This window comes from Buteo buteo, chromosome 2 (assembly GCF_964188355.1).
Source record: "Buteo buteo chromosome 2, bButBut1.hap1.1, whole genome shotgun sequence".
Taxonomy (NCBI): Eukaryota; Metazoa; Chordata; class Aves; order Accipitriformes; family Accipitridae; genus Buteo; species Buteo buteo.
This window is the reverse complement of record NC_134172.1, coordinates 61,786,600-61,798,896: the sequence shown is the minus strand read 5'-3', so window position 1 is coordinate 61,798,896 and position 12,297 is coordinate 61,786,600.

Here is a 12,297-nt window from a genome sequence, read left to right as displayed (position 1 = left end):
CTTCTCAGCTCCCAGCCTAGATCAACAGCTCCTCCCAAAGGAGATTGATGGGCACAGCAAGTAACAGAAATTAGTTAGCCCTCTAGTTAAAACGGCTTGGGGGCGGGCCGGGGGGGAAGGAGACGGCAACACTGACTCTCAACAGCGTGCACTGCAAAAACGAGCAGAGCAGGAGAGAAGAGAGAAATACTCCGATCCTTACAATGAAAAGACACACAGATTCGGACAGAGCAGCACTTAAAACTCGTACCAAAAAGGGGAAGAGCAACAGCTTTGCCAGTGTGCTTTCTAGGCCATATAAAATGACTCCCTAGCTAGCCAAAGGGCTAAGATATGGACAAGCAATCATTTAAAGCGCAACAGAGAAACAAAAAGGCAGGAATTAACCACTAAAAGGAAGAACACAGTGGCATGCCCATATATGTTAAGCCAGCTCTAAAGTAGCATGCCAGGTAACAATGCTGGTTATAGTTAGACTCTTTCCCACTTCTTAAGGGAACAGAGAGGCCATTTTAGGAGCAACCAAAGCTATCCAGAAGTGCACTCGAGGTTTACATTCACAACATGTTGACATTCAAAGCTGGGTAACAAGTTTTTGTTCTTAATCGGTCCTGTGCTTCTTTTGTCACACCTGATGCACAGAGAAGGCAGCGTACCACGAGGCTGTTTTGTTCCTTCTGCTGCAAGATCCCAACAAAGGCGAACACCTGGAAGGATGGGGGGGGCGGCAGGAAAAAAACGTATGTTTGGACGACATACCTCAAAGGAGGTTAAGTAACCTCCTTTTTTGTTTGTTTCGGAAGACCGTTCACATATATTCACCACTCTGCATGACTAACCAACAACTGTCATAGACTTACACCTCCTCAGAGATGGGCCTCTGAATCCTTCACACAGCAGTTTCGATCCACTTTGCCACACGCTACAGCCCTGGCGGGGCTTCTACAACAGCATGTTTCGTGGTATGGAGAAGCTATGGAAGGTACGGAGAGCCTCCAGGTGGCTGCTTGGCAAACGTTAGGCATTGCCAGCAACTGGTACGACTTGAGCTCTGACGGATTACAGCCCAGTGACTACTTTGGGACAGAAGTTAAGAACGAGCTCACACAAAACACCCTCTATGGAAGGAATACTGTACAGGCCATCTGCCACAGGATTTGGATCTCCTCCACACTGAAACGGTGTCCTCGACTGATGGAGACTGAGTTTTCTTTCTTCGCTTCTGTGGTTTTTTCTGGACCAAAGAAAAAGCCGAAGCCTGGAATCATGAATCCCTCAAGATGGAAACACCTCTGCGGAAGGACGCAACTTGACAGATGGGACAGACCAAGTCACTACAGAGACAATAATAGCGAGGGATAGTCCAGAACCTATGGGCTACCACAGATCCCTTCTTACAGAAGAATTCTTTGCAGGTAGGAGGAACGAGAAACACCAAATGACAACCGTTGTTTGTGTGAGCGATAAATGCCTGGTCTTTGCTCCCGTAAGGATGCAAAGCCTGCAGCAGAAGTGAGAAGGCAAAGCCATAACCAGGTTTCATTCCAAGACGGCTCACGGAATGGTGAAATAATTTACACAGCTCCCCTCTGGACACCAAATAACCCCAGAAAAGATTCTGTTTGATGAGATACAGCCTTGGTGCTGCTGCAAAGGTAGCGCAATTTGCGCTGCCCTTAAACAGGCACGTGCACAAACTATAGACAACCTAACTCTGCACGGTCTGAACAATCGTGAGTGCAGCTTCCAAAGGCAGACCAAAACCACAACGGTCCTCATCATTCTCTGAACACGGGCCCAGGAGGATTTCATTGCACAGACCTTCACAGACGCTTTGGAAAAAAACACGCGTGCAACACAACTGTATTCATTCAAGCGCTAAGAAGATACAAAAAGGTGTAAAGGTTACCGCACGTCCTCCGGCTCTGCCCCGTAACAGCTCTCGCAGTGATCCGCATCCAAAGAACTGGGATCAAACACTTTTTCTTCTTCTTTCCCCAGCTCTAAGACAAAAGAGGATGCAAAGCGACGAGGCGTGACTAGAAACGCTGTCTCGTACTCTTGTTCCGTTCTGTGCGCAACAACTGTTCCACACACGAACGCAATGATTCTGTGTCGGAAGCTGCGCGTCCTGCACCCAAAGCCCACCTGAAACGGTACGCGCAGAGCCTGTTGAGGTGCGAAGTAAGACCAAGAAGCAGAGTGGCATTTGGCATCTCAAACGCACCCTCCAGAGCAAGAACCGGCTATCTGTAAGCCTCGCTGGAGCGCTGATCAGATGTTACTTGCCTAAAGGCTTTGTTAAAACATTGTCTACTTCAGACAATGTCGCGCATAACAGGACCTGTTACACAAACAAAATTTTAAATAGCAGTCAACGGCAGTCAACAGTGCACAACGCAGAATCCTGTCCCAAGACGGGTAGGGAACACGGTTATACCTTGTCGTGAAACGAGATCAGAGCGAGAGTCTCCCGAATGGAAAATTGGCACCCAGTCCTCCAGGACGACAATGCTGACAAGGCACACACGTTAACCCCTGCTCACTAGAAGTCTCCAAGGAATTTCGACCTGCTTCGTGACTTAACGATTCTGACAATGTCTGTGCCATGTGCGTGCTGAACGCGCAGCCGCAGTACGGCTGGGGCACAAACTCGTGGCAATTCATGGTCTTACGTGCAGAAGGCTGAAGAGGGACAAAAACATTGGCTCTTATTATAAGAGGCCCCCTTAAAAGCAGGCCGTTTCAACGCACAAACCCTGAAGGACAGGACCAAGTCTCTTGCCTAACAAAAGCCCTCTAAGGCTCACTATCCAGGCACGGCTGCACTACCCTCTATAAGCCTTGAAAAGGTGGCTCCTTGGATCACTAACGCTGGGGAAGGGGACAAGGTACATAGTCAGACACTGCTGAGGGGATAAAACGTTATCAGGGCCCTGTCTGTGGAGACCGGGGGGTCTAACAGGCGGACGGAAGCGAGTATTAAACATGTCTGTATTTCGTACGAGCCACAGAAAAAAAGAGATTTTAACTGGAAACCATGAAATGGGCATCAAAATCAGTCATTACCCTTATTTCTTTAATCACATACTCTACGGCAGTGACACTCAAGCAAATAAGAGCTTTTAGGAAAATATCCCCATTAGTAAACAACAGTGCGAGACTTTCTTTCTAAAGCTCCCAACATTCAAAGCAGCTGAAAGCGCACTTAAGAATTCATTGTTCAAAAAGCGGTACGGCTTTTAATCTCGTCATTACACTCAAAGACAGCGTCGGGAAGAATACAGCTAAATAATCGCGACGCTTTGTCAAAGCCATGATTCCCACCACTTCAACGAGAACACCTGTACGATACCCGGACTCTTTCAAGACACAGCAACCAGTAACAGCTTTTTAAATGGAATCACTAGCTGCCTGTTGAGCTGTCGCAGAGACAGCATCCAGAGGGAATGCACACAGTCTGGATACTACAAAGAAACTGCAGTGCATAGAACTCTACACGCAGGGTTTCTTGCCGTTAACACGGTCCTCAACTTGCACGCAGATACGATGCGTGAAATTGGAAAACTCTGTCCACGGTAAAAGGAAGGAAACGATAAGAGCCGCCAATAAAGAATTCAATCATTTCTTGTCATTCAATGCAAAGGACTAAGACGACATCCCAAGCACAGAATGCAACCTACCACAGAAATCATTCAGCTATTAACTATTTTAATGTAACTACGATCAGGAAAAGCCTCCAGATGCTACTCCGTAAAATTTGGGTATGCTTTACTAAATTTAAGGTCAATACTGCTACAGCTGCCATTTACGTAACTGACTGAAGGTCAGCGTTACTAACGGAAACTGATAATCGTAGAGTTGAATGAAGACGGGTGGATGCTTCTGACCTAACCTGCAACACGGGTGATGGAAACCAAACTAGCCGCGTGCTTTCTCCAGACAGCAGAAGAAATTGCTTGTTGCCTGCAATGCATCTGATCTCTTTTGAAATGCCTCTTCCAGGCAAGACCGTTTGCTCCTTACGAGTTTCTCCTCCTCTCCATCGATCACACAAGGAGCCAGAGCAACCGCTTCCAACGGAGTAATGCCAACGGAGACTGGCAATACAAGTAAGGCAGGAGGCCTACATGCGTTAACAGAGAATTAGATACAGAACAGCTGGTTTTGTCCCCGGGCGTTACATTTGTCACGCCACAACCTCTGAATACAGAAAGGCTGCTAAGTGAACACGGCAGTAACAGCACTATCACCACATTCCCATGGCAGCAGGAGAAACTCCCGTACCTACCAATCGTTCAGCTCTTGGCTTAGTTTAGCCTTGCAACTTCAAGAACAGAAAAGTTCAATCCGAGCGATACAAATCAACAAATTCAGCTCGTGCCGACACGTAGAACTACACCATCTCCCAGAAAAAGTAATAAGGAGCTCGTGCTTTGGAAAGGAAAAGTTGGGACAGTATTACTCTTAGATTGCAACACTTTGCCAGAATCGTTTCTGGTTTGTATCGAAGCCCAACGATGAGTCATAACACAAAACGAATGGAAAGGAGAGGTTTATGTAGCCAAGGACCACTTACTACAACCTGTAACCGATAAACCAACTAAAATACATTTATCTAGGTAGGCATTAACACACACAAAGTGAATGCAGTAAGGTGCAAACTTGGGCTTAAGGGTCGAGTCACTGGAGCCTTCCCTCGACTGGAGAGAGGCTCTTTCCTCTAACCAGGTCGTCCCGTTTGCCAGCCCACTGTGATTTAAAGGCACAACCAAAGCCAAGTTTTGCCAGAACAGCTGCTTGATTCCTAGTCGTAAAAGACCATTCACACAGCAGCTTTATTCCTGAAATGCATCCGTGAGTCCTCGTCGCCATTTCAGAGGGACTAGGCAGAGATCTGCCTCGCAAAAGCTGCCAGTATAACAGGAGTTCGCCTGATCGGCCAGTTTAATAGATCTGCGTGCTATAAACTCTTCAAAAGTTTGGGGTCTTTAAATGCTCTTCAGCTGTCACTTGTTCCCGTGAATCTCAAAGCAGGCATACGGTGATGGAAAGACGACAAGAGCGTCCACCCAAGAAAAGCAGAATAGCACCTTACCGTGTCTCTCGGCCTCCGGACTCACATGATTGCCAGCTTTATCCAAACGTTGTTTAAACGGATTGTGCTCTACATCCAGCCGCTGCTCTCCTGCTACGTCCCTGGCATCGATGCTCAAATCTGAAATCAGTGAGCAAGGAAAGCGGTCTATAAACACACGTTTGTTACAGCCTGCGGCAGGCTGAGGAAGCATTCAGCCAGTGAAAATACAGACTCTTTCAGCGAGGGCGGTAAGAACGCGCCAAAGCGGAAGAGGGCGTATGGCTGGGGACAAGTGACGTACAGGGAATAAAACGCACGTTGCGGCACCCTGAACGACCCTTCCAAATACGGGGTTGGGTTTGGTGCACCAGAAGGACGGTTTCCAGCTGCCCAGAAAGCGTTACCCTGAGAGGTAATACACTTAAGGCAAAAGAAACCAAAACCAAACCCCTCAAAGCCCATAACCATTCCCAGGAGTACAGGAGTTAAGCTTCAAATTGGTTGAAAGCTGCCTCCTACCTCTACCCCCTCACCCTTCCCCCTTCCCCATCAGCACATTTCCTCGTGACCCCTTTTCACAAAGAAGACGGAGAAGGTCTGGCGTCTCGGCCTGGTATCGAAGCACCGTGATGCACTTGCCGGCTACACGCTCTCTTAGAAGACTGACAGCTTCTCTGCACAAAACAGCAGGGGCTTCCAAACTCTCTGGCCTTCCCGCGCCCTTTTAAATGTGAGGAAGGCAAAGACCAACAATATCTCGGGGGGTCACGAGGAAGTCAGACTCACTACAATTAGAGCCCAACGCACTACCCAAAGGAATTACCGCAACAGAACAAGAGGCAGGGAAGATTAGCGCACAGTCGGATAACGTGCACAGCAGCGGTACGCAGGAAGACTTGCAAAATTTTTCGTCACTTCACCCTGCAGCTTTGTTTTGAATTTAGTTAAAAGGTAACCCGACTATCAAGGCTCACTCCGGTTTTAAAAACTCGGGGCAAAGGTTATCACGTGGCGTTGGCGTTACAGTCAGAACTGAAGTACAAAAACCACGGAAAAGTTGCGCCTCGCCAAGTAACTTCCCAAGGAGACTCTAAAGCGTTTCAACAACAGTACAGTCCAATCTCGAGTCCCAAGCGAACACCGAACGCTGTGCCAGCGTTTTCAGTACGACCGAGCTCTCTGACAAAGCACCACACCGAACAGAAACGTAAGCGGGTTTATACCTTAGCCTCACGTATCATCTCAAAAGGTAATACAGCCTGCCTGGAAGCGCCGGTTTAAGCGCCCAGCGGGCCTGGCTGGAACCGCTGCGTAACCACCAGGGATCACCAATTCCTCCCTGCCCGTGGCCCAGGCAGCAGCGCAGCACTCGGAAGCACCGGGCACACCGAGCCTGTCGGGCCCTCGGCAAGTATGCAAATTATCCCCAACGTTCAGAAGGCTGACTCACAAGCACAAGGCACGTGCGGAAGAAGAACATCGAGACTGATCTTCGGTTTAGCTCCCCTTGATTTGCCAAGGCGCAGTTCCGGATGAACCTAGGAACAAGGGAAAAACGGAGAGTCCTTTCACTTGGAAGCCCATCAAAAGGCCTCTTTCTTTCCCTCGACTGCTCTGGCTCACCAGCTGATTTTTAAGAGGTGGGATTCAAGAGACACCTGAGCTGCTGCCTCCCACCGCAGCCAAGCGCTTGCCATTTCTAACGCTTTCTTTTAAGAAAGGTAGTAACTTGGGAATCTTAGAACCTGGGGTGGGGACGGGGGCTCCCGCGCTTCCTTGCTTTCCTTTGCATGGCCTGCTCGTAGGCGGCAGAGGCAGCGAGAAGAGCCTTTGAGACGCTCTCCTGCCACCGCGGTACAGGAAGCCACAAGCCACCCTTGGCGCCAAGCGGCTTTCGGGGGAGGGCAGCCCGCTCCCGGCCTCAAGGCCACCAGCTCGGAGAAAGAAAAAAACCCCACGCAGATCTGCGGCGGGTGAAGCTGCCGCGTGGGCAGCCCGCAGGAGGCGGCGGAGGAGGCGGCGGAGGAGGAGGCGGCGGAGGAGGCGGCGGCTCGGCGGGGGTGCGGGGGCACGGCAGGCCGCCCCGGGCCGCAGGGCCGCCCCGGCCAGAAGCAGCACCGCGGGGCCGGGCCGGGCCGGGCCTCCGCCGCCGCCGCCGCCACTCACTCACCTCCTTGGTGAGGTAGTACTGCAGCTCCGAGAAGAAAAGCAGCACCATGATGAGCCCGCTGACAACCGTCACTGCCGGGGAGACGCGAACCGCCGTCAGACCCGCCGGTCCCGCCTCAGCCCGCCTCGCCTCGCCTCAGGCCCGCCTCAGGCCCGCCTCAGGCCCGCCTCAGGCCCGCCTCAGGCCCGCCTCAGGCCCGCCTCAGGCCCGCCTCAGGCCCGCCTCAGGCCCGCCTCAGGCCCGCCTCAGGCCCGCCTCAGGCCCGCCTCGCCTCAGCCCGCCTCAGCCCCGCCTCAGCCCCGCCTCAGCCCGCCTCGCCTCGCCTCAGTCCCCGCCTCAGCCCGCCTCGCCTCGCCTCAGTCCCGCCTCAGCCGGCCTCAGTCCCGCCTCAGTCCCGCCTCAGTCGGCCTCAGGCCCGCCTCAGCCCCGCCTCAGGCCCGCCTCAGGCCCGCCTCAGCCCCATCCCATCCCATCCCATCCCATCCCATCCCATCCCATCCCATCCCATCCCATCCCATCCCCTGCCTCCAGCTTGGCAAGGGCTGGCGTTTGTGACCCCCGCCCTCCCTTCGGAGAACAACCGAGCTGTCCCTCAGGCTGGCTGTCGCAGCAACAAAGCTGAAAGCAAATCACCTCGGGAGAGGACCGGCGCTCCTTGTGCCAAAGCACGGAAGGAAAAAGGAAGGAAAAGACGGAAAAAGGGAGGAAAGGGAGGAAAAAACCGCCGCGCTCTCGCCCCACCTCCCATCCCTGGCCTGCGCCCTTCACCCCTTCCTCTTGCTCCCACCTCCGGGTTTCCCTCTCTCGGCCCAGGGAAGAGCCCTTCCGAACTCAAGAGGTTACATCATACAGCAGCTCGGAACAGCTTACTTATACTCTCTTTTTCACTTGCACAAGCTTTGCCTAAGCCCCAGGCTTGCCTAGCCCTTGCTTCTTCCCACTAAAAAAGTGCAGTCCTGCAAAATCTCTTTGATAAAAAAAAATTTTAAACATCGCTGGCACTAGGCAATGCTTGCGAACGTAAACAGAACCAATACACCCCCGTTGGAAAAGGGCAGTCCTGCAAAATCTCTTTTATTAAAAAAAATAATTTTTAAAATCCGTGTCGCTAGGAAATGCTTCCCAACGCAAACAGAACAGATGTACCCCCATTTCCCACAGCAAAACATAAGACGTTTCCGGGAAGGGCACCAGGCCGGAACGCCGGGATGCTGCAGCTGCTCCTCTACAGGAAAAGAAGGTTCAGAGAGGCTGACCCAGCTTCCGAGCCTCTGCTTCCAGAACAGCAGCTTTGGGCTCCCTGACCACAGCTGCTAAGGAGCGAGACAGCTCTTGGTGAAGGTCTGACAGCTCCTGGCTGGTCTTGGCACAGCACTCGATATAGTCCTGCTTGTATTTTCGTTCTTCTGCCAGCTGCGTCTGCAGAAGGGACACCTGAAAGAGGCAAAAGGCCGAGCTCAGACAAGCCCACACTCTTAGGACCATCCGCAGCTCCACAGATGCGGCCGTCAGGAAAGACGCACCCTCCAACTCCAGCCCTGACAAACACGTTGTCCTTGGGGAATGGGAAGTAACAGGTTGCCAGAGCCACCCTGAACTGAGCTCAGATTACCGACAATTCCGAGTTTCTTTCTGGCATACCATTCACAAGGCACAACACCGAGACATGACATGCATATTAAAGAGAGAGGTTTCTACAGGATTTCGTAACCCAACCCTTTTTTTTCAAAGGAGAGATTTGGGCTACTGCCACCTTAGTTCCACATGCTTTCTCCTCAGCAGGAGGACTGCTGCTTACACAAGGTAGTGAAGAACCGTTCTGTTACGATCTACTTTAGGGACCTGACAGCTAGCACATGAAACGGGAGAAAACTCTCACTCTTCCTAACTTCAGAGCATTTCACGAATGAGCAGAGCATAATCTGATGAACACAGCCCAGGGGGCAAAGGAGCCTTAAAGGACTGCTGAGGCCTTCAAAATCCTCAAACTCTTATTATTTCCTGGCAACAGCGGGTAGGTCCACAGTGCAGGCAGACACAACCGTCACGGGGGAAGGGGGTTCAATCCGTTATCTGTAGCAACAGAACTTCAGGCGCTGAGGCTTCCTGGTGAAAACACCCTTTTAAGGTATAACTTGATGGTTTCAGCGGTATGCTCGGCTCACTTGCCAGAGCTGAGCACCGTGTACTTTACTCGCATACATCTTACAGGCATTTTGCCCTGAACACCTGCAAAGATTCACCTCCTCAGGGAGACCAGGGCGTACCAGACCCTTAAAAGCACGTGGAAGAGGAGCCTGGCGACTGCTGCTACTGCCGGTACCGCTGTCAAGGGATGCGATAGGGTTCAGGAGCTGGGATGTACATTCTTACACTGATAAAACAAGCGTCCACGCTGTGCTTAGGTCTCCGACTCGGTCCGATACTGGGATCGTGATTAGCACAGCATAGCAATAGGAGACTAACGGTTGCCCGAAGGCTGTAAGCTCTGGCACTGCCTCAGATCCCTGGAGCTCTGATAGAGTGCAAGCTCTGCCGTTAACGGAGTCAAGGGAAAATGGAAGCCGTCAACAAGATGAGTAAGACTCAAGGGGAAACATCCTTAGAATCTTCTCTATATTGAGGCGAGTGCCAGTTCTCTGAATTTCCTCCAATCCCTCTCCCACCACTCCTGACCTCTAGGCAAGCCAGAGACTTAGACCTAGGTGCATGATGTTGTTTGGCCATGGCCAACAGAAGTGTCTGACTGACTGGGTATTTCCACTGCCTGGTGTACTCACTTCCCAACAGCCAAACAAAACTCGGGCTGTAGCATCGTGCAAAGCTGTGCCCCTCAGTACAGCCACGGCAGCTTTTGACGAGAGCTTTCCTACTCCTCACCTGCAACTCCACTTCTGCAACTCAGCTAATCGATGACTGCAGCCAGTGTGAGACTCCTCCTATGAAGAAAATGCAAGGATTTCCTTTTGGTCTCCAGTTTGGCCAGGGCCATGGTCTATGTTCCACTTCTCTTGGGTCTATACTGGGGGGATGCTGCCACTGGGATTTGCCACTGTTCCTCTGTATGGCCAGACCCTCCTCCCACCAAGGAAGATTCTGTTCTCACCTGTCTAGAAGCAGCCATCTTGTGCTGGTCAGAGAGCGAAAATCCGCAGGCATCTGGCAGCAACCGACCACTGTGATATCTCTTCAGTATCCTCCGTTCACATTCCACCTGCACGTTGGTAATAGGAGAAAGGGTCACAGAAACCTGCCACCAAACAAGGAGCAAAAGGAGCTCTGGACATCATGGCAAGGAGGTTTCTGCTCTGCTCAGAGGCTGTTAATTGCCCCAGAGAATGCTGCGGGCAAAAAGCACTCGAAGTAGGCTATGGAACAGAAGGAGCAAGAGGAAACAGTTCCTGACACAAGAGTGTCAAACGTGCGTGTATGGGGACACTGGGGCAAGAAGGGTGGGACTGGAGTTAATGCGCATTTGTGAAGGCAACAGGGTGCCAGAAGAGAGCGCAAATAACAAAAGCGTGCGTCCACAGGGGGAAGTGGGAGAGGGAAGGAAACAAGCAGAGGACTCCAAAGTGCTGTCTGTGGAAATGTGGTGTGATCCAGAGGACCGTGAGGCTTTGCAGAGGCAGTGAAAGCCTGTTTTACCTGCTCGAGAGTCCTCCTGAGCTCAGCATTGAGTTGCTTCAGCTCCGCCTTCTCCAGTTCCAGCCTTGCAACTGCTCGCTGCAGACATTCCAGCTGCTGTGACAGGAGTCTCTCCTCCGAGAGCCATGTTAGCTGCTCCCCTTCTGCAATAGCCTGCTGGGTATACAGAGAGGAGTTTATGTGAGCTGGTGCCCCATAAAGGTTAGGAGGGACAGAATCGACAAGTTGGGGAGAGTGACCGGGCTCGGGAACGGACAGTGCCAAGTCCCTTCTGCTCCTCCTGCTTGACGGGCCAGAACAACACACTCTCTTCCTAGGGGCCCTCCTCCAGATCACCTTGGAGAAATGGAGTTGTTTGTTCTGGACATGTTTTCTGCTAGTTTTGTTCAGTGCCCCCCATTCTGGTTTTGAGTGAGTCTGGAAACATTCATTTCCCATTCAGCCACTTAATGGTTTTACAGAGGTCTGTACTACTTCCAGCTCCCTCTCTCTTAGCCATTTCTTGTCCATCATGAAGACTTCCATATTTACATGTTCCTCTTAGGGAAGTTATTTAACATCTTTGGTCATTCTCTTTGACCTTCATTGTATATTCATTCTCCTGTCTATAGTTCTACGCTCTGTTGAACAACCAAACAATATGCAAGATGTGGGTGAAGCATTTATTTCTGCAGTGATAAAATACTGTAGTTTTGTTCTCTATTCCCTTTACCTGTTACATCATCGTTACAGAACTGCTCTTTGAAAAAAAACACATTATCAACCAAGCACTGTGCATTGCTCTGAACCTAGTCAAAAGCCACCTCCCCTCTCATGGGTTTCTTGATGAACTGCTCCTTGAATCAATCTCTGACAGCATCTATAAATGTAGTCTTGATATCAGCACTATACTGATCTATATGATTGCAACTGCATTATCTGATCTAATGCTGTTGCATACCTGATCTATATGGATGCAACTGAAATCTCCCATTGTTTTCACGTTTCCTGCCCTTGTCACTTCTCTGCTTCCCATCAACAGCTCACAATACCTGTCATCATCCTGGTCAGGCTGGTAGTAATATTTCTCAAGTGACGTATAAATGTATAATGCATAAATATAATATTTTATTAGTAGCATTTTTTATATGCCTGTATATTAACGTAATGCTATAAGTACTGGCAGAGTCCCAGGCAAGTTTGCAGCACAGGCTTTTGTGGGTGCCCCACTAGCAGTACCTGAGTCAGATCACCTTGGAGAAATCCACACAGATTTGCCTTCATGCTTTTCGGACCGCGGCACAAGTACATCCTGAATGTGTAATGAAGCCTTTCACCTGATCAGGCAACGTTATGAATGCCATTCTATTTAATACACCAGAAAAGCTGTACCTCAGAAATCTGCATCTCTGAAAGCATC